Below are 22,143 nucleotides of genomic sequence, written 5' to 3'. Positions count from 1 at the left end.
TCCTTAGATGCAGAGAAGGCCTTTGACCGCATTGAATGGAGCTATATGTTCCGTACATTGCATAGGTTGGGATTAGGTGATGATTTTATCTCTAAGGTTAAATGGTTGTACAAGACACCATCTGCACAAGTGAATTGTGGGGGTTTCCTTTCAAAAACCTTTTTTGTGCAAAGAGGTACCCGCCACGGTTGCCCTTTATCGCCCCTCTTATTTCTTCTTGCACTTGAACCACTGGCTGCAGCAATAAGACAGTGTTCACAAATAGCAGGCATTCCTACACCAGCAGGCATCTCAAAACTACTTCTATACGCGGATGACATATTACTCACACTTACAGATCTACCTACTTCACTCTCGGCACTCATGTCTACTATTTCTCACTTCTCAAACATTTCTGGATACAAAGTCAATTGGAATAAGAGTGAAGCTCTCCCATTGTCCCGGGGCACAACAAAAGCAGCTATCTTAGGCTACAATTTTCAATGGAAAGCGGATCGCCTGAAGTATCTAGGTATTTATATCAACACTGGGTTTAGAACGTATGATTCAAGATAACTTAGATCCACTCATTGCTAAAACGAAGTCAGAATATGAAAAATGGTCCCATCTTAACCTGTCCTTTTGGGGTAGAGTCCAGGCAGTGAAAATGATTATAGTGCCTCGTTTCACATATGTTTTAGGTATGTTACCTTTGACAGTTAAAATATCAATGCTGCGAGACATTGATAAAGGTATTAAAACCTTTATTTGGGGATCTCTGAGACCTAGACTCAAAATCTCCAAACTGATTGCTCACAGGCGATCTGGTGGCCTTAGTTTACCATGCATTGAACATTACTATACAGCCCTCCATTTATCTCAATTGGTTTATCTTTGGCCAATACAGGATGACCCCCCACTATGGGTTCTCATTGAAAAGCAATCTTTACAGGTATCTTCAGGTTTGCAAATGTTTTATACTCATAAATCACCTGCTTTACAAAGTTCTAACCCTATTATTGAGTCTATGCTTAAGATTTGGATACACTCCCACAAACTCCTTAAGAGTAATCCAAGGCTACATAATAAGGCTCCCATATGGCATAACGCTGATATTAGAATAGGGAAACAGACAATTTCCTGGGATACATGGGAGAGAGCAGGTATTCTGATGCTGGATCATTTATTCACTTTAGAAGGCAAGCTTAAAACCTTTACGATGCTTCAGATAGAATTTCAACTCCCTAGCTCTCAAAAGGGGAAATACTTACAATTGAAACAAGCTCTACTTAGTAGACTAGGACCATTTCCGTGGATACCTGAGGATTCCCCAGTCGTACAATACTTAAAAACTTGGGGGAAATTGAAAGGAGCGGTCTCTGGATTTTATAATCTCATTGTGCATAAACTACATTCATCACCATTACTAGCACAACTTCACGTCAAATGGCAAGGATTACTTAATGTAGCGTATTCCAATGAGGACTGGACGGATGTTGTTATGAACATGGATAAAGGAATCAGAGAGGCAAGAATGAAATTTACTCTTTTCAAAATTCTTCATAATTGGTACTGGTCACCACAAAAACTCAAGGCAGCAGGTTTACTACACCATTCTACCTGTTGGAGGTGTCCTCATGAGGACTGTGATATAATACACATTTTATTTCAATGTCCAGTTTTGACGGAATACTGGTCTTCTATAACTTCCTCTATACACAGAGCTATACATGTGCCCATTCCTTTAACAGGAAAATTAGTTATATTACATGATGTTACTGATCTCCCAAATCTAACAAACCATACAAGACGATTGATTGCTATTACACTCACTGTAGCAAAAATGTGTATATTACGACATTGGAGAACACCACAGTGTCCTACACATGATGAATGGCTTATTCAAATGTATAACATGGCATCATATGAAAAGCTGATTTACAGATTGCAAGATAATGTTGGGATTTTCATCCAAATCTGGAAACCCTTTCTAGCTAATACATATTCTATTAATATTCACACGTAAACGTTTTCTCATTCTTTGTCTCCTATCTAGACTTTTTTATTATTGTTTTAAGTCATGCTGTTATTAAGACAATTGACATCTCGCCCATTAACACTGTTATTTTCAGTAGGACTTACTGTTCACCAATTCAACACTGTTGAATTGGCAGGAATATCTCCATTTGAAATGTTATATATGTGGATTTGCATGATATTACTATCTCGACTGTCTTCCAACAACCTATAATATATTGTTTAATACATATTGCATAATTCTTTCTTTCCAGATTTTCTGTTATAGGTCTACTTCTAAGAGTTAATGCACAGTTGGATGCCTTATAAATAATCTCATATATTGCATTTACTGATATATGTATAATGTTTTTTTGTTTTGTTTTTTGTGTTTAGAAATCTGAGAAGTTAATATTTCATAATATTTTTCATATATGGCCATAATTTGATGTATTGTTTCTCTATTTAACACAGTCTGTATATTGACATGTACTTCTCAATAAACATATACAAAAAAAAAAAAAAAAAAAAAGAAAAGTGTCCCTTGCTAGTGAATTAGCTAAAAACAAAAGGTGGCCCCGACCGTAAACTAGGGCGCGTTTGAACTTGTCAGCCGGGGTGTGCACTGTTTTGCAAGGGACGGAAGACTGTGGGATTTGAGCTTGCTGAGCTAAATGTTTCTTTTAATATCAGGGAAATCACCATAAAACAGACCCACAAGCAGGGCCCCCTCTAGAGGGTGGGAGGTGCCACTGCACAGGGCGCTGACTTCAGGGGGCGCTGTATTTTCAAGTCTATTGTGGATGTGAAAAATGCAAATTCTTTCACGCATCAAATTATAAGGAACAAGAAACATGTCAGGACAAACTCTGGTGAATAATAGGTCTGCTGGGGAGAGAACCAGTTTGCCTAGTAAAGGTTTTGACTCATGACAAAGTAGCCCTGATGGTTAATATGCCTGCTGCCAAGAACGTGCGCCCCACTGACCGCAGAAGTGCATGCAATGTAAATAGGCCAGTGGGTGACTGCTTTTGTCACAAATATCCTTTTGTTACCTGCAGTTTATAGGTTACCATTCTAATAAAGAACTGTGGCTTATTAACTGTCATCAAGGACCTGCGTGCAAACTTCAAGGTATAGATTAGAGAGTTATATTTTCTTGCTCAGTCTTTCATTATCATAATGTTCCAAAAAGGGGTCCCTTTGGGGAGACATCAATTCTTATTATTAAACCCACCCCCAACTATGGTGCTATGTAGTATATTTTCAATCCCGAGTCTATACTTCTCCAGACCAAGCTCTCTTAAACTACACCTCCTACCAGTACGTATGATGCGTGACACCCACACCTTGTAGTCCTCTGTCTTATGTAACATTTCAAATAGACTGATTCACACACGTATGATTCATTCTCTCTAAGCCCCCCTGAGCAAAATGTTTTGAATTAGATCCCCCTCTCCAAAACTATGTGGAAAGGATTTTGGGGAGTGGAAGGGGGATGGATATTTAAGGGGGGCGAGGATCATGTCGGGGGTACTTTTCTGTTTCTTGTAATCCACAGTAAGGGCCAGATCTATCAGAGTGATGCAAGGGTGCGTTGCGTCAGCATCACATCAAACAAACTTCGTTTTTGGCCACAATTTCCATAGGACATGGCTGTGCCCTATCTTTGGAACAGCTCACCATGTCGTAAGGCCCTAAAGTGCATCCAAAATTTTGAGATTTAAGAAAACAAAAATTACACAACGTGGAATAAGGCAGCTAGCCCTTACAGGACGCAAAGCTGATTTGCATGTCAAAGCACTGTGACGCGTGCAAGTGCGTAACAAGCTGAGTCCTAAAAAATGGAACACTTAAAAAATGTGTGCGAGCAGTTTAGGCTTATCAGAGGGTAGTGCTAAGCATTTGTTGAACACACAGAGTCAATAAATGAGACACACACTCAAGAAGAAATTCAAGATTATATTTAGAAAAAGAGTCCACTTTTATATTATTTTTAGATACCAAGGCAAGTAATCTTTGTATTATTTCTTAGCACAGTGAGGTAAGTAATACACACAGATGCGCCTTCAGGTGGTATTGCTTTTGAATAGATAAGATAACATACTGCATACGTGTACTTGCAGAGGTATTTGGGGGCTCATCTTTAAGTCTTAAAGTGCTAATACACAAAGGTCCCAAAAACACCAGCAGTTTGGATTCACCTGCCTTGAGGTGTCCGGGTGCAGAGGTGCTGGTCGAGACAAGGTGGGGGGGGCACATGCTTCAGAGGGTAACTTGGGAACAAATCCGGGAGCTCCCAATGAGGGCCTCTCCCTTTGGAAATAGGTGTTACAGGCTTGGGAGTGGTAGCCTCCGAGAGCCTCTGGAAATGCTTTGAAGGGCACAGATGGTGCCCTCTTTACATAAGCCAGTCTACACCGGTTCAGGGACCCCCAGTCTCTGCTCTGGCGCGAAACTGGACAAAGGAAAGGGGAGTGACCACTCCCCTGTCCATCACCATCCCAGACGTGGTGCCCATAGCTCCCCCAGTGTGTCCCTGGCATTAGCCATCTTTTTTTCCAAGGAGTGGGAACAACCTGGAGATCTCTGAGTGGCCAATGCAAGCAGGTGACATCAGAGACCTCTCCTGATAGCTGCATACCACTCCCCCCTCAGAGCTGGATCTCTCTTGGGGGTTCCTCTTCAGATTCAGCTTGCAAGGCTCCTCCAGGTGCATCCTCTGCTTCAGCTTCTGACCGTCGGATGAACTGCAGACTGCTCCAGGAACTGTTGTAACTGCAACAAAGTATCCAGGACGACTCCTGTGACCTGCAACTTCAGTTCCAGCCAGCATTTGCTAAGGGGTGCACGCTCTGAGGACTCCCTGTCTTCACCCTGCACCAGAAGAACCAGAGTAATCTTCCGTGGAGTGACGGAGTCACTCCCCTGTTCCTGCAGGCACCTTCCAAGATGAAGATCGGTTCTCTGGGGCTCCTCTCCTGAGGACAAGCGTGCTCCCTGGAACACAGGTGGTGGACCAACATTCCCCAGACTGTCCTAAGGTCCAGCTGTCCAAGTTTGGTGGAGGAAAGAGCTTTCCTTCCCGGATTGCGACAGTACCCCTGTGCACTGCGTCATCTCCAGCTCCTTGGGCCCCTGTCACTCCTGTGGGGTGAAACAGAGGGTGGACATCATCGAAATAGAATGTCCTGAGGTCCTGCTGATGCAATTTGGAGGAGGTAAGACCTTGGCTTCCCAGAGAGCAATGGTACCCCTGTGTACTGCGTCTCCTTCACCTCCTGAGGCCTCCGTGCACTATTTGCAAAATTCCTTCATGCACAGCCTGGCCCAGATCCCCAGCTCTCCATCCTGCAATGCTCAACTCGATGAGTTGTTCTCTGGCCGCGTGGGACCTTCCTTTGTTGTGCTGCATCAACCACGTTTTGCACCTCCTTTGTCCCCGGATCCTGGGACTCCCGGGGGTGCTGGCTGGCATCCTGAGGGCTATCTAAAGTCCTGAGAGCCCCCCTTCCTTCTCACACAGAGTTAAGGCCCCCAGGTCCCTCCTGGGTCATCCAGTGCCATTTTGACGGAAAACGCACTTTTGCCGTAACCAAGGCTTGTTGGTGACTTCCAACACGAAATCACATCTGCAAGGATCTTCACATTGTGTGTCATCCTTTGCGTCATGCAGGAACCCGCTGGCATCTTCCTAGGGTGCATTCCTGCAGTCTTCGACTAACCTGGGACTCTTCTTTTGCACCCTTTTCTTGGTTGGCAGGGGCTCCTATCCTTCCTGGAACTTTTTCGACTTCTGGACTTGTTCCCCTTCCTTTGCAGGTCTTCAGGTCCCGGAATCCAGGAGTTGTTGTTCACAGACTTGGTTGGTTGCTGAAAAATCCCAATCATGAAGTGTACTGTGTCCTAAGGAAACTTACAGTACTTTACTCCTGCTTTTATGGGCTCTGGGGTGGGGTCATTTACTCACCTTTACCATATTCTTACTTTCCCAGTGATTCTGCACACACTACGCATATTTACGGGGAGATTTGTGATTCACATTCCACTTTCTTAGTATATGGTTTGTATTGCCCATAGACCTATTTTCTCGCTTTGCATTTTATAGTATTTCCTATTGTTTGCATTGTTCTATGACTATTTACTTGTCTAATTTTGGTGTCTAGTGTATATATTGTGTATAATACTTACCTCCAGAATGAGTATTGTCTCTAAGATATATTTGGTACTGTGTCACTGTAGGAAAGTACCATCTTGCCTGGCATGTTACCCCCATTTTTACATGTATTTAAGTTTATTTTTGCCTGTCTCACTGGGATCCTGCTAGCCAGCACCCCAGTGTTCATAGTTGTGGCCTGAATGTGTGTCCCTGTGTAGTGACTAACTGTGTCACTGAGGCTGTGCTAATCGGAACCTCAGTGCTTATGCTATCTCTGCTTTTAAAATTGTCACTATAGGCTAGTGACAATTTTCACCAATTCTAACTGGCACACTAGAACACCCTTATAATTCCCTAGTACATGGTACCTAGGTACCAAGGGTATTGGGGTTGCAGGAGATCCCTATGGGCTGCAGCATTTATTTTGCCACCCATAGGGAGCTCAGACAAACCTCACACAGGACTGCCATTGCAGCCTGAGTGAAATAACGTCCACGTTATTTCACAGCCATTTTCACTGCGCATAAGTAACTTATAAGTCACCTATATCTCTAATCCTCAATTAGGGAAGGTTAGGTGCAAAGTTACTAAGTGTGTGGGCACCCTGGCACTAGCCAAGGTGCCCCCACATTGTTAAGGGCAAATTCCCAGAACTTTGTGAGTGCGGGGACACCAATACACGTGTGCACTACATGTAGGTCAATACCTATATGTAGCTTCACAATGGTAACTCTGAATATGGCCATGTAACATGTCTGAGATCATGGAATTGTCCCCCCATGCCAAATCTGGTATTGGGGTGCCAATACCATGTATCCCCGGGGCTCCAGCATGAACCCCGGGTACTGCCAAACCAGCTCTCTGGGGTTTTCACTGCAGCTACCGTTGCTGCCAACCCACAGACAGGCTTCTGCCCTCCTTAGATCTGGGCAGCCCAGTCCCAGGAAACCAGAACAAAGAATTTCCTCTGAGAGAGGGTGTTATACCCTCTCCTTTTGTAAATAGGTGTTGAAGGCTGGGGAGGAGTAGCCTCCCCCAGCCTCTGGAAATGCTTTGAAGGGCACCAATGGTGCCTTCCTTGCATAAACTAGTCTAGACCGGTTCAGGGAACCCCCAGTCCCTGCAATGGCACAAAACCGGACAAAGGAAAGGGGAGTGACCACTCCTCTGTCCATCACCACCCAGGAGTGGTGCCCAGACTTCCTCCAGTGTGTCCCAGACATCTGCCATCTTGAATCCAGAGGTGTGAGGGCACAGTGGAGGCCTCTGAGTGGCCAGTGCCAGCAGGTGACATCAGAGATGCCTCCAGATAGGTGCTTACCTGACTAGGTGGCCAATCCTACTCTGAGGGCATTTTAGGGTCTCTCTTGTGGGCTTTTCCTCAGATGACAACGTGGAAGAATTCACCAGAGTTCCTCTGCATCTCCCTCTTCGACTTCTGCCAAGGATCGACAGCTGACTGCTCCAGGGCGCATGCAAATCTGCAACAAAGTTGCAAGAAGACTACCAGCGACATTGTAGCGCCTTATCCTACCGGCTTTCTCAAATGTTTCCTGGTGGTGCATGCTCTGGGGGCTGTGTGCCTTCACCCTGCACTGGAAGCCAAGAAAAAATCTCCCATGGGTTGACGGAGTCTTCCCCCTGCTAAAGCAGGCTCCAAACTTCAGCTTCACCGGTCCTCTGGGCCCCCTCTCATCGTGACGAGCGTGGTCCCTGGAAAACAGGTGGTGGATCCAAGTGACCCCGACAGTCCAGTGGTCCATCTGTCCAAATTTGGTGGAGTTAAGTCCTTGCCTCCCCACGCCAGACAGTAATCCTGTGTACTGCGTAAAGTGCAGCAGCTAGGGCTTCTGTGCACTTTTGCAAGGAATCCTTTGTGCACAGCATAGCCCCGGTCCCCAGCACTCCGTCCTGCATTGCTCAACTCGCTGAGTTGACCACCAGCTTCTTTGTAGTGTTGAGACAACAGCCGTGCTCAGTCATCTTGAACCCATGTTCAAGTACTTCTGCAGGTGCTGCCTTCTTGTACATGGGCTCTCTGTGTTGCTGAGGTCCCCATTTGTCCCCTCTTCAAAGTGGGAACCTCTTTTTCCTTCCTGGGCCCGGGCAGCACCCTTTTTCCTCAACTGCGACCTTTGCTGCTATGTTTCTCCAAAGAAACAAGTCTGCATCCTCCTGCATTCTGTGGGACATCTTCTGTGCAAAGGAGAATTTTCTGGCACCTTCCGTTGTTGCAGAATCTTCAGCTTCTTTTGCAATCTTGGTGACTTAGGATACTGAATCCCTTTATACAAACATTCCCCAAGACGATGCAATTGAGGTGGTGAGGCAAGTGTTAGATTCTCGCCAACCCCCAATTAAAACTCCCACTGAATTTCTAATATCTCTAGTGACTCTGTCTTAAAAAACTTTTTTTTACATATCAAGAGACTTATTTTCTACAAGTAGCCATGGGTTGCAGCTTCGCTCCAGAGATAGCAAACCTAGTTATGGATTATTTTGAAAGAAGTTGGATATATCCCTCCTCTAATCCGTTCAAAGAAAACATCATTAAGGGGTTTAGGTATATAGACGATATATTTATGATTCGGGAAGGCGAAAAGGAACAGTTAACTGCTTTCCAAGATTGGCTTTTTGCTGTGTTAATGCTACCAACACACCTTAGTTTTAATAGACTTATTGGTAAATAAGCAGTCTTCGTTTATAATTAGTTTTCTATTTATAGATGTGGTCTCGGTTTTTTGAATCACAACACTCTCGGTGTTTTGCTGACACTTACCATTGCTATGTGAAGACAGGTTTAGTGGTTCTTTTAATAATTCATAGTGGTGTGTCATAATAGATAACTTTCGATTTGGTGAAGGGTCTGTTTGTTGGAATTTGCAATTAGTCATTAGTCTAATTGATGTTCATATACTATTCATAGGTCTTTATCACTCCACGAGTCCTGAAGAGGCCCATACTTATACGGGACGAAACGCGTCTCCTCCATTTGGATTATAGTTTCAATACACTTTTAACCACAGTTAAAACACATTTTTGATGAAGATTGATGAAGATATATTAAAATAACTTGTAGAGGTGTGAACAAATGGCTGTAAATAGTACGTTGTAAAAATGTGTATATAATTCTATGGAGAGAATTTTCAGTTCATTCATCACTTAGGGTGTCATTGTCCTCAATAATTCATTAAAAGTTTGCTGTAATTAAAATACATTACCAATGTTCAATTGATAAGTTCATTGTCAGCAAGTCATTTGTTGTGTTTGTCCCTCCTATTCACCATTTGTTTTATTTTGATTATCTTCCACCCGAAGGCAGCCGTTTTGGACCTTAATCTGGGATTTAGTGGGCTCCTGCCCCCTCCGGACACTTTCGTGACTCTTGGACTTGGTCCCCTTTCTTTACAGGTCCTCAGGTCCAGGAATCCGTCTTCAGTGCTTTGCAGTCAGTTGTGGTCTTTGCAGAATCTCCTATCACGACTTTAGTTTATTTCTGGGGAAGTAGGGTCACTTTACTCCTACTTATCAGGGTCTTGGGGTTGGGTTTCTTGGACACACTTAGGGGGTCATTGCAACCCTGGCGGAAGGCGGAGAACCGGCGGTAAGACCGCCAACAGGCTGGCGGTCTTACTCTCTGGAATTATGACCATGGCGGTAACTGCCATGGTCATCCGCCGGTTCTCCGTTCCGCCCGCTGGGCTGGAGACCCGGGTCTCCAGCCCGGCGGCCGTCACTATACCGCCGGCAGTATTTGGACCCGGCTTACAGCCGTGGATTTCCAGTGGTTTGAACCGCCATGGCCAATGGCGGTAAGCACTATCAGTGCCAGGGAATTCCTTCCCTGGCACTGATAGGGGTCTCCCCCACCCTCCACCCCAACCCCAACATCACTTCACCCATACCCACACGACACGCACGCAGGCACCACCTACATACTTACATGCACACACGCCGACATACATGCCTACATCCACACACACAGTCATACACGCACACCCACATTCAAACATACACGCACACATCCATACAGACATACCCACAGACATACACGTACTCATTGCCATACACACAACACCCTGCAGGCATACAGGCCCTCACACACCCCCTCTACATACACACACACACACACCCCTATGCACCCACACAACACCCCCACCCCCCTCCCCTCACGGACGATTGACTTACCTGGTCCAACGACACTCCGGGAGGGGACGGGAGCCATGAGGGCAGCTCCGCCAACACCACACCGCCGGGCTGGGCAGTGTTCTGTTGGTGTGGCGGTGGAGGTGGAGCAACCTCCACTTCCCTGCCTCCCGCCAGTATGGCCGTTGGCGGCTCTCCGTCCATAAAAGGATGGAGAGCTGCCAACGGTCATAATAGGCCGAGCGGCAAACCGCCACCAATGGCGGTTTTCCGCACGGCGGTCCCTCGGCAGTCTTCAAAAAAGACCCCGAGGTCAAAATGACCCCCTTAGTGTTTTTCGACACTCCCAACGCCCCGATACACACTACAATAGGCCAGGGGTCCTTAAGTGGTTCGCATTCCACTTTTTTGGTTTATGGTTTGTGTTGCCCCTAGGCTTATTGCATTCTATTGTATTCTACAGTGTTTGCACTACTTTTCTAACTGTTTACTTACCTGATTTTGGTTTGTGTGTATATGTTGTGGATTTTACTTACCTCCTAAGGGAGTATATCCTCTGAGATATTTTTGGCATATTGTCACTAAAATAAAGTACCTTTATTTTTAGTAACTCCGAGTGTTGTGATTCTTATGATATAGTGCTATATGATATAAGTGGTATAGTTGGACAATTGCATGTCTCCTAGTTCAGCCTAAGCTGCTCTGCTATAGCTACCTCTATCAGCCTAAGCTGCTAGAACATTACTAATTTACTAATAAGGGATAATTGGACCTGGCACAAGGTATAAGTTCCAACAGGTACCCACTATAAGCCAGGCCAGCCTCCTACAGTCACCCAAATACATACTTTTATTTTTGGTAACACTGAGTATTGTCTTTACTTGTGTATAAGTAATGTGTAACTATAAGTTGAATTGCAGGAGCTTTGCATGTCTCCTAGTTCAGCCTAAGCTGCTCTGCTATAGCTACCTCTATCAGCCTAACCTGCTAGAACACTACTACATTTCACTAATAAGGGATAACTGGACCTGGCATAAGGTGTAAGTACGCAAGGTACCCACTACAAACCAGGCCAGCCTCCTACAGTCAGCACTTGCTTTCGATACTCATGTACATTGCCTACATGTGTACACCAACTACATATTGTTCTCAGTTCTATTTCAGTGGACGCTGCTGACCAGGAACACCGACAAGAGGACCGGGAACAGAGGCAAGCTTCTTGAGGATGTTGGTGGGCACGGCCTTTGTCGTCAACAGAAGAAGAAGAAGAGGAGAAGGAACCATCGCCATCAGGAGGCAGGGGGAGTTCGCACACCTGGACAGACTCAGCTGAGAGTGACCGGGTGGAAGCTGCAGAAACTGTAGGGAGGGGCTGAACTGGACACCTCTGGCCAGGGAGGGAAAGATGTACCCTCTCCCATTGAATCCTATCATTCTGACCTGACAGAGGTGACCCCACCATAGGGAGATCAAACACCTGACCCTGACCCCTCCCTACCACATGGTGCCCCCAGTCTATCAGGGCACCATGCTGCCACCCCTGCCACCAGTCCCTCTCTGAGTTCCTGCCAGAGTCCCAGGAGGATCTCCCCTGTATCCAACACCCCCCATCCCTCTTGTGCTACCCAAACCTCTCCCTGTTTTGTCACACCTCTGGCTGCCTCCCAGGAAGAAATGGTGGCAGCTAAGGGTGAGCAGGTGATGAAGTTCGTAGAATCTGACAGAATATTGCCCAGAACATCGTTGCCCTCAATACCAGCATTGTTTCCTTGGGTGCAGCCATAATGACACTGTCCCACGGTCCATTCTATACAACCCTTTTTGACTTGTCTCCCTGTTCGTCTTCCCACACAGTTTTCCCAAATACCCCATACCCTCCGTGTGTGTCAGTCATGTGGGGTGTCAGGTCCTCAAACGGCCAGAGCAGTGGATCTTATTGTAATTGCAAAGGATGATGACAAGGAAGACATTAGACTGGACTTGATATCTTGACTGTGACTGGACCTATTACTTGCCCCCTTTACATAGACTGATTACCCTGACTATCCTGACGTGTAATTTTTTTCCAACAACATCCAGGTCCCCTGCCCCTACTCCCTGAAGAGCATTATATGATTTAGTTTCCCCCTTCCCAAAGGACAGTTTTTGTTTTCTTATTATGAATATTATGATAAAAAAATATTCATCCAGTCAACTTTGTTATGTAGTTCATTGTCTGTGCTTGAACCATAGTATGGAACTATACATGTAGAGTTGCTTAGCTATGCCTTCCACATGACCAAATGTACACAGATGGTTCTAGTGATGAACACGTCCTACACACCTTGTTGACACATATTTGGCCTCCAGCCACAATAAGCATCTGGCCTTCATCAACTATTGCTCAACTCACTTTAAATGTGGAATGTGTATTTTATTCACATAGTGCTGTGCACACATATATCACATTGCTCAAGAGGGATCTCACTTGCGCCTTCTCAGGTAAGGTGGTGAGGATCGTTGTGAGGCAGCACTTTTCCTTGGTTTCTTAGTTGCAGGTGGGTGCAATTATTGTACAGAGGGGAGGATGTAACTGCACATGTATCTCCATAGCCAATGCATGATGTCTTGCACTCTCTTTCCTCTGTATGACCATGATATCATACATCCTCTTCCCCACGTTGTCCCAGGGTCTATCCATCCTCTCTAACACCTGGGTCATTCTGTGTACTAACTGTGGGAGTTGGTGCATGTCCTGTAGTGATGCAGACATGTCTGACAGTGTAATCCAGATGGCACAAATGTACTGCCTCACATCTGCCTGCTGCTGGAAGAAATCTTCCTCCCACTCTCCAATATCAATTTCTATCAGCTTTCTCGACCTGGGACAGCCTTGGAAGTGCCCAGCAAGTCCACCAGCGGGGGTGTGGGGTGTCAAGTAGAAGGTTATGAGGAGGAGAAGTGTTCCTAGGGGATACCTGCTCCTCACCAGGGCTGGCATGCCCCTCAGATGTTGGAGTGAAGGCCTGAGAGACAATGGCAGGGTAGGAGTGTGTAGTGGAATCAACAAGTCTGATCAGGATGTGAGGGCTGTGAATAGGTGAGGTTTGGGGTAGGTGGGGAATTGGCAAACCTATGGGGTGTAGGAGGATGCACCATGCCAACCACAGCAGATGTGGATTTAGTAGGTAATCTAGATGGGCCAACATGTGTGCTCAGGGGATTGACTTCCACATCACTTGCAGTCAGTCCCTGATCTTCTGCCTCCTCCTGTGCTGGCAGCTAACAAGGCAGATTGGAAGAGGAGTGGGTTATGCCTTCAGATTGCCCATCACCTGTCACTGGTTGATGGTGCTTCCTCCTAACTCTAGTCATTGTCCTTACCACCTATGAGACAGAGGTTGCAACATGCTAAGTAATTGACTTACAACATGATGTGGTGCAACACAGGGATTGAGTCAAATAATCTTCACATCAACGGATGTGCCACATGTAACCTGGTTTGTGTACCCTTGGACGTGATAGCTCACACTGTGACATTGAGGTGTATAATACAGATGTACGATGCAAATGGAAACTCACCAATTATCAGCACAGGTTTGAGTGGTGTTGAGTTCTCCCTAGATGTCAGCTGCTGGACCGGGCTCCTCGGATATGTTGCAGAAGAACTGGTCTGTGATCCATCTGCTGAAAGACGTGACAACATGGTTACTGTTCACCATGTATAATATGTGATAATGCACACCTGCAACACACATCACTGAACTTGTTGGCAGTCGTGGCTCGCAGGGATTCCTAGGGGGTAGGGTGGGGTGATGCAGCGCGCGGGGGTGAATTAATAACATAAAATAAAATAAAACTTACCTCTTCTCCAGCACCTCCGCTCCTCTGTCTTCTCAGGTTGCAGACACAGGCTCCCAGCCTGCCCTGCGGCCAATCCTGACGTTGCTCGAAGCAGCATCTAGATTGGCTGGCAGTGTGCAGCCAGGGTGCTCCCAGGAAGTTTGGAAGCCTGTGCAGGCTCTCTCCAGCCCAACAACTGCATTGCTGGGCTGCAGAGAGCCCTGTGCACATGAGCGTTTGGCCAACTCGAGACGGCCGTCCAAACACTCATGTGCTCTGAGGGGAGTACACAGAACACTCCCTTCTGCTCCTTACCCCAATGCCCCACCCCTTTCACAAGGAAACACAGTTTATTATCCCTTCCTTGTGAAAGGATTTGCAGCAGCAGCTGTTGGCGGGGGGGCTGCCCTTATTGAGGAGCTGGCCCTGCTTGTTGTGTCTTACACACTACAGGAGAGTGCTAAAATGGCAATATCTGTTCATCCACTTCCACAAGATTTTGTTTTTTGTTGATGGGGAGGGTATCAATAGATGATAATCACTTACCTGACAGACTGATGGCAGTGGGTTTGACTGCTGCAGCCAGGACTTCTCCCAAACCTCTGAATGGTGTCATCTGAATCACTGAAGTAGTCCTGGCAGCAGCTTTAATCTAACATACATATCCATTACTGAGTGCAAAGGATGGTTGTGATGAATGTACATGAATATGTCAGAGGTATGTACAGTGTGACAAGTTACATGCGACCCTCATATCACTCATTACAGGCAAACATTTAATTAGCGGTTACTGAAAGCATAGGGACAGTATTAAGTTGGAATCCTGCATGGGCTACCTTTGGATACACCTACAAGTGTGTCCTAGTACATTCTATGTATGATGTGGTCTCTGGTGATTTAAATAGGAGTCTTCCAGAACATGTATGGCCGTATGATCTTTGCACATCAGACTTAGGCCCTCATTCTGACCTTGGCGGGCGGCGGAGGCCGCCCGCCAAAGTCCCGCCGTCAGATTACCGTTCCGCGGTCGAAAGACCGCAGCGGTAATTCTGACTTTCCCGCTGGGCTGGCGGGCAGTCGCCTTCAGACCGCCCGCCAGCCCAGCGGGAAAGAGGCTTCCACGATGAAGCCGGCTCAGAATCGAGCCGGCGGAGTGGAAGCTGTGCGACGGGTGCAATTGCACCCGTCGCGTATTTCACTGTCTGCGCAGCAGACAGTGAAATACATGTAGGGGCCCTCTTACGGGGGCCCCTGCAATGCCCATGCCAGTGGCATGGGCACTGCAGGGGCCCCCAGGGGCCCCGCGACCCCCCCTACCGCCATCCGGATCCCAGCGGTCGGACCGCCGGGATCTGGATGGCGGTAGGGGGGGTCGGAATCCCCGCGGCGGTGCAGCAAGCTGCGCCGCCGTGGAGGATTCAATGGGGCGGCGGTACACTGGCGGGAGCCCGCCAGTGGTGCCGGTCCGACCGCGGCTTTACCGCCGCGGTCGGAATCCCCATTGGAGCACCGCCGGCCTGTCGGCGGTGCTCCCGCGGTCCTCCACCCTGGCGGTCAAAGACCGCCAGGGTCTGAATGAGGGCCTTAGTCAGCACATTGACAAGTACATGTATGAGACACACAATTATCTAACAAGGTGTAGGTTACATTTATTTGGATACACCCCCCTCAACATTGCTAAGTGTGTACTGTGAGGTCAGCCATTTCTGCTGTGCTCTTCTCGTTTGGCTTGTGTTTTCAATGTATTTGTACAATATCATGCTCTATTTCACCTGACACTGTATATGTTCATGTACAGCACACAACCTGTAGTCCTCTATTTAGGAGTTCACCCATTTGTGATAGTGGGTGGCAAAGTAAAATAAACATAGATCTAGGATCCCACAAGTGGAAAAGCTGGGCTGATCCCCACATTTACTGTTTTCACATTGTGCAGTACAACCACAAGATGTGTAGGCTTCCCACCCTCTACACTCAACGTGCCAGCCGCTATGCCACAATGCTCCCAAACTGGAAGCCTGCTGGTATCAGTACAGCACTCACCAGCATCATAACATTAGCTGTTGTGTCCTGGGATTTATTTAGCAAGTATCCATGTCATGAACTTAGAAACAGGTTGTGCCTCTACATGATGTAGTTGTGGGCAAATGTATGAGTCTCACAAGGCATTGGATGATCACTTTTTGTGCAACTCCAGCTGCACACACCATTAAATCACGTCTACAAGGCCTTTTGGAATGCTTCAAGACTGAACAAGTCACTGTGTTGCCTTATGCTGCGCATGAGTCACATTCCATGAACAGTGGGGACACTTGTGACACTTCCCCAGACTGATAAAATCATGGATACCTGTGAGAGCATAATTACCTTACACATTTAGAGGAGAGGTATACAGTTTTGTTAGATATTGACTTGCTTCACTTCCCAATCAATATCCACCTACATGAGGGGCAGTATGTACCCTTAGCTAAGTATTGTATATATGCATTATTGGTAGACCTATCATTGGCCAACATGTCAGGTTGTGGTATACTTTTATGATCCATATAGGAGCATATGGGGATGAGTGAACAGTGGCATTAGACACACTTCGCATACTGCTGACATTTACAACAAAGTTTAGGAGCATCAGCATTTGAGGAAGTCATTTTTATATTTCCTTACCAGTGTTTGACATCCGTCCAGTTTGTGATGCCTCAACAGATGTCACACCCATACATGTTGCAGAGGTCACTGAAGGCTGTTCATTTCTGGACAATGTCACAGGGCATAACATGATATGTGTGTGCTAAGTTTACATACTAGTTGGGTCATGTGATACACAACATTACCCAGTTCATTTCATAGGTTTACCACAGTTCATGAATCATGTGTACTGTAACTATGACTTAACAGGTAACACTGTAGGATATGATGCTTTCCCCTGGCCATACTTACATACCAGTTTGACTGATGGTATGGGTGCTTGTGTTCCATGACATTGCCTCCCTGTTAATGCAATGACCTGTGCTCTTGTGCATGACTGTCCTCTGGCTTTTTGTTGCAATGAAAGGGAAAGGTAATCAGACACAAGCAAGATATTTGCTAATGTGCAACCTGTCACAATACTATACAAGTGTTACATGTATGAGGGACATTATCTCTGACCATGCACCAGTTTTAAGTGGATGAGGCAGCAGTGATGGGCCACTGTTTGGGACTGAGGTATTGTAATTTGCAATTACCTTTACAAAGGATCCTGGTACTTGCAGTGTTATGTATGGCCATTTTGAAAAACATGAAGGTGATAGGGACCATACAGATTGCACTTACTTGGGACAACATTCATGGTCACTTTTTTAGAGTATCACAAACATTACTCATTTGGTGTCATTGTTAGTTTTATTGCATTTTACCTGACACCACATTGCGGGCATCAGTCACAGGCAGCCCGTGTAGCAGGTGGGGGTCTATGATGGAGAGGACATCCCTCTCAAGTGGGGTGAGTTGGAGGTGGGTTCCAGTTTGTACACCAGGGAGAGCTCTAGCCAAATCTATCCTGGTGTTCTTCTCCTTCACCCTCCTCTTCTCATCCTGCTACTTCTTCTTGATGTCATTAACAGTCCGAATGTCCTTTCCCAATGCAATGACCACCGTGCCACAGTGCTGCCATAAGGCTGCCTTCTCTGACAAACTGATGCTGTAGGGTGGGAGACCATGCAGTCTCTTGTAGTTCAGTATCATGATTTGATTGTGGTGAAACCAGTGCCTTGTTTGTGTGCTGCTTTTATCTGGCTTCTAGGTCTGGGTATCAGGTGGGATTAATAACGTGCAGGAGCATGTGGTTACATTAATTCTGCCCCCGGGTCAGATGCTCTGCCCAAGTGTGGATCATTGTAGGAGGCTGGCCTGGTTTGTAGTGGGTAGTGGGTTTGTAGTGGGTACCAAAGGTACTTACACCTCATACCAGTTCCAGTTATCCCTTATTAGTGAAATGTAGTCAGTGTCTAGCAGCCAGGCTGTCTAGGGGTAGCTGTAGGCAGAGCAGCCAAGGCTGAAGTAGGAGACATGCAAAGCTCTTGCAATACCACTGTAGTCACACAGTACTTACACACATGAAAGGCAATACTCGGTGTTATAAAAATAAAGGTACTCTATTTTAGTCACAAAATGCCAAAAATACTTTGTAGCTTCCACTCCCTTGGGAGTTAAGTAAATCACACAATACATACACTAGTAACCAGAAAAAGGTAAGTGCGCAGTAGGGAAATAGTGCAAATAGTGAAAAACACCATAGAATGCAATGGGCCTAGGGGGAACACAAACCATATACTAAAATAGTGGGATGCAAAAGTCAGTTTCCCACCCAGGCAAGTGTAGTGTGTAGAAGGGCACTGGAGTTTAAGAAAACACCAAAGGTAAGTAAAATACCCCACCCCAGAGCCCAGGAAAGCAGGAGTAAAACACAACAAGTTTCCTGAAAAACATAAGAAGTCGTCATAGAAGATAATGCAAGAGCCAGAAGAGACTGCAAGACACCAACAATGGATTCCTGGACCTGAAGACCTGTGGAAGAAGGGGATCAAGTCCAAGAAGCACTGAAGAGTTCAGGGAGAACAGGAGCCCTTGCTAACCCGGATTGTTCTCCCTTCCTGGATTGAGCTGCTCAAGCCCCAGGAGGGCAGAAGCCTGTCTGTGAGGTGGCAGCAGCTGGGACTGGTTTGACAGTACTTGAGATCCATGGTGGAGGCCCCAGTGTACGTGTGATTATAAAACCAATACTGGAATAAGTATTGGGGTACAATTCCCAGTTGTTAGACACCTTACATGGCCATATTCGGAGTTACCATTGTGAAGCTACATATAGGTATTGACACATGTAAAATGGCATCCGTGTACTCATGAAGTCCGTCAAATCGGGCCTGGAAGATAAGATGTGGGGGCACCTCTGCTGGTGCAGGGGTTCCCTCACACACAGGTACTTAGCACCCAGCCTTCAGGGTTTGAAGACCTGATATATAGGTGACTTATAAGTGACCCGGTGCAGTGCATATTGCTGTGAAATAGTGTGTGCACTATTTCACACAGGCTTCAATGGCAGTCCCGAAGAAGCCTTTGCATGGGCTCCCTATGGGTGGCAAAAGAAATGCTGCAGCCCATAAGGATCTCGTGGAACCCCAATGCCCTGGGTACCTAGGTACCATATACTAGGGACTTATCAGAGGGGGCCCAGTGTGCCAATTGGAATTGGAATATGAAGTCACTAAACTATAGTGACTAATTTGGAAGCAGAGAGGGTATAAGCACTGAAGTTCTGGTTAGCAGAACTTCAGTGACACAGTTAAGCACACACATTAGGCCACAAACTATGCGCACTGGGGTCCTGGGTAGCAGGAACCCATTGAGACAGGCAAAACACACTGACAAATAGGGTTTTAACTGTGAGCACTGGGGTCCTGGCTAGCAAGATCCCAGTGAGACAGTAAAAACACACTGACACACACTCACAAACAGGCCAAAAGTGGGGGTAACAATGCTAGAAAGAGGCTACTTTCTCACATAACCCCCTACCCCGCAAAGTGAAGGACAATAAGGCTAACCTTTGCCAGTTGAGACTTTATTTTCTGAGTGGTGATAAGTGGAGAGTAGATCTGCAATAGAGTGGTTACTCCCTTTATCATCCACTGTATGGCTACTTCCCTGTGGGGATGTAAACCACCCAGTTTGGAGATTTTTACCTAGTCAACGGTGTGAGTGTAAACTCTCAGAGTTTCTATTAGCATGTGTAGGAGGCTGGCCTGATTTGTAGTGGGTACCTTGGGTACTTACACCTTATACCAGGTCAAGTTATCCCTTATTAGTGAAGTAGTAGTGTTCTAGCAGCTTAGGCTTATAGAGGTAGCTGGAGCAGAGCAGCTTAGGCTGAACTAGGAGACATGCAAAGCTCATGCAAAACCACTTATTGTTACACAGAACATATGCACAAGTAAAGACAATACTCAGTGTTACCAAAAATAAAGGTACTTATTTGAGTGACTGTGACAGAGGTAGCGCAATGATGACACTAAGTCAGAGGTATACAGTACACACGCCGTCTTTATTAAGGGTACAGGTGATTATTTGATTATGTGTTCCGTTGGTCTGCCGTTATTGATATAGTGTTCATCTCTCGTCTTCTTCTTTCCAGGTGAGCTCTCAAGAGGCATATGTGGGGAGAAAATGGAGACAGACAACAGTAAGTGGACTGGTGAGTTTTTTCTTTTTTTGTTCTTTTTTCTTTCTATCCTGTGTTCTCTTTTCTATCTTCTTTACTTCTCTTTCTCTGCTCTTTTGTTTTTTTCCCTCTTTCTATCTTTCTCTGGGTCTGCTCTCTCTCTCTTTTCTCGTCTGCCTTCCTTTTCTTTACCTTCTTCCTTTTTCTTCCTCTAAGGAATGACTTTTAGAATGGGATGGCCTTAGGTATCTTCCTTCTGTTTTGTTTCTGGGGTGTCTTTTCCCTATGCTACTTTTGACTGTCTGGAACTATCTCCCTCCTGGGGTTTGTCAACTGAAATTCTGCCCAAAAATGCACCAAACAAAAACTGGGGATGGAAGAACTAAAATAAACCCCAAGACCCCCAAAAAAATAAACAACACAAACAGGTAACCGTCCCTCGGTTCAATTCACCTTCCCCTTCCTCCCCTCCAACTCGCCACAGCTATTAGGGCCTGCTCCATGTACCTGCTGAAGTCACGCGTAGCCGGAGTTGGGGTGTTCTGCCTCCTGGCCCTCCGCTGCATCTCGTGGTATCTCTGGTGGTCCTGATGATGCCGCTGCATACTGGGGCACTGCCTGAACGCAGCTAATATCTTCCCCTCTCTCCACTCCCGAGACGCCACCGAGGTCGTTCCTGCTCTCCTCTCCACAAAAGCCACCGTGGTTTTCCTGCTCTCCTCTCTGCAAACGCCGCCAGGGGTTTTCCTGCTCTCCTCTCCGCAAATGCCGCCGGGGGTTTCCTGCTCTCCTCTTCCATGGTGACAGTGTCGAGGGCTTTTCTCTGCCTGCCGTCACCTGGAAGTGGTTCCGGATATATTTCCGACCGGAGGATAGCCGGTTTCGGGAATCACATCATCACTGGTGCCCCAGGGACATGGCGGGTTCGACCAAGGCAGTGTCGACCCATCACAGTGACACAGTACCAAAAATAACTTAGAGACAATACTCCTTCTGGAGGTAAGTATTATACACAACATATACACTAGACACCAAAATTAGACAAGTAAATAGTCATTGAACAATGCAAACAATAGGAAATGCTATAGTGTGCAAGGGGAGAAAATAGGTCTAGGGGCAACATAAACCATATACTAAGGAAGTGGAATGCGAATCACGAATGCCCCCCTAGACAAGTGTAGTGTGTGCAGAATCACTGGGAGAGTAAGAATACCGTAAAGGTAAGTAAATTGCCCCACCCCAAAAAAGCAAGAGTAAAGTAATGCAAGTTTCCTTAGGAAACACTACATCTAGTGATTGGGATTTTGCAGCAGCCAACAAAGTCAACAAAGAACAACTGCTGCATTCCTGGACCTGAAGATCTGCAAAGGAAGGGGGCCAAGTCCAGAAGTTGAAAGAAGTTCCAGGTAGGACAGGAGCCCCTGCCAACCCAGAATAGGGTGCAAAAGAAGAGTCCACAGTTAGTCAAAAACTGCAGAACTGCACCCTAGGAAGAAGCCAGCGGGTTCCTGCATGATGCAAAGGATGTCCCACGACGTGAAGATCATTGCAGATGTGATTTTGTGTTGGAAGTCACCAACATGCCTTGGCTACAACAAAAGTGCGTTTTGCGTCAAAATGGTGCTGGATGGACCCAGGAGGGACCTGGAGGCCTCAACTCTGTGTGAGGAGGAAGAGGGGGCTCTAAGCACTTTAGAGAGCCCTCAGGATGCCAGCCAGCACCCCCGGGAGTCGCAGGATGTGGGGACAAGGGAGGTTCAAATGCTGTTGATGCAGCACAGCAAAAGAAGGTCCCAGGCCACCGGAGAACAACTCAGTGAGTTGAGCC

The sequence above is a fragment of the Pleurodeles waltl genome, chromosome 1_2, assembly GCF_031143425.1.
Source record: "Pleurodeles waltl isolate 20211129_DDA chromosome 1_2, aPleWal1.hap1.20221129, whole genome shotgun sequence".
NCBI classification, from domain to species: Eukaryota; Metazoa; Chordata; class Amphibia; order Caudata; family Salamandridae; genus Pleurodeles; species Pleurodeles waltl.
The sequence above is the reverse complement of the archived record's forward strand: the minus strand, read 5'-3'. Positions refer to the sequence as shown.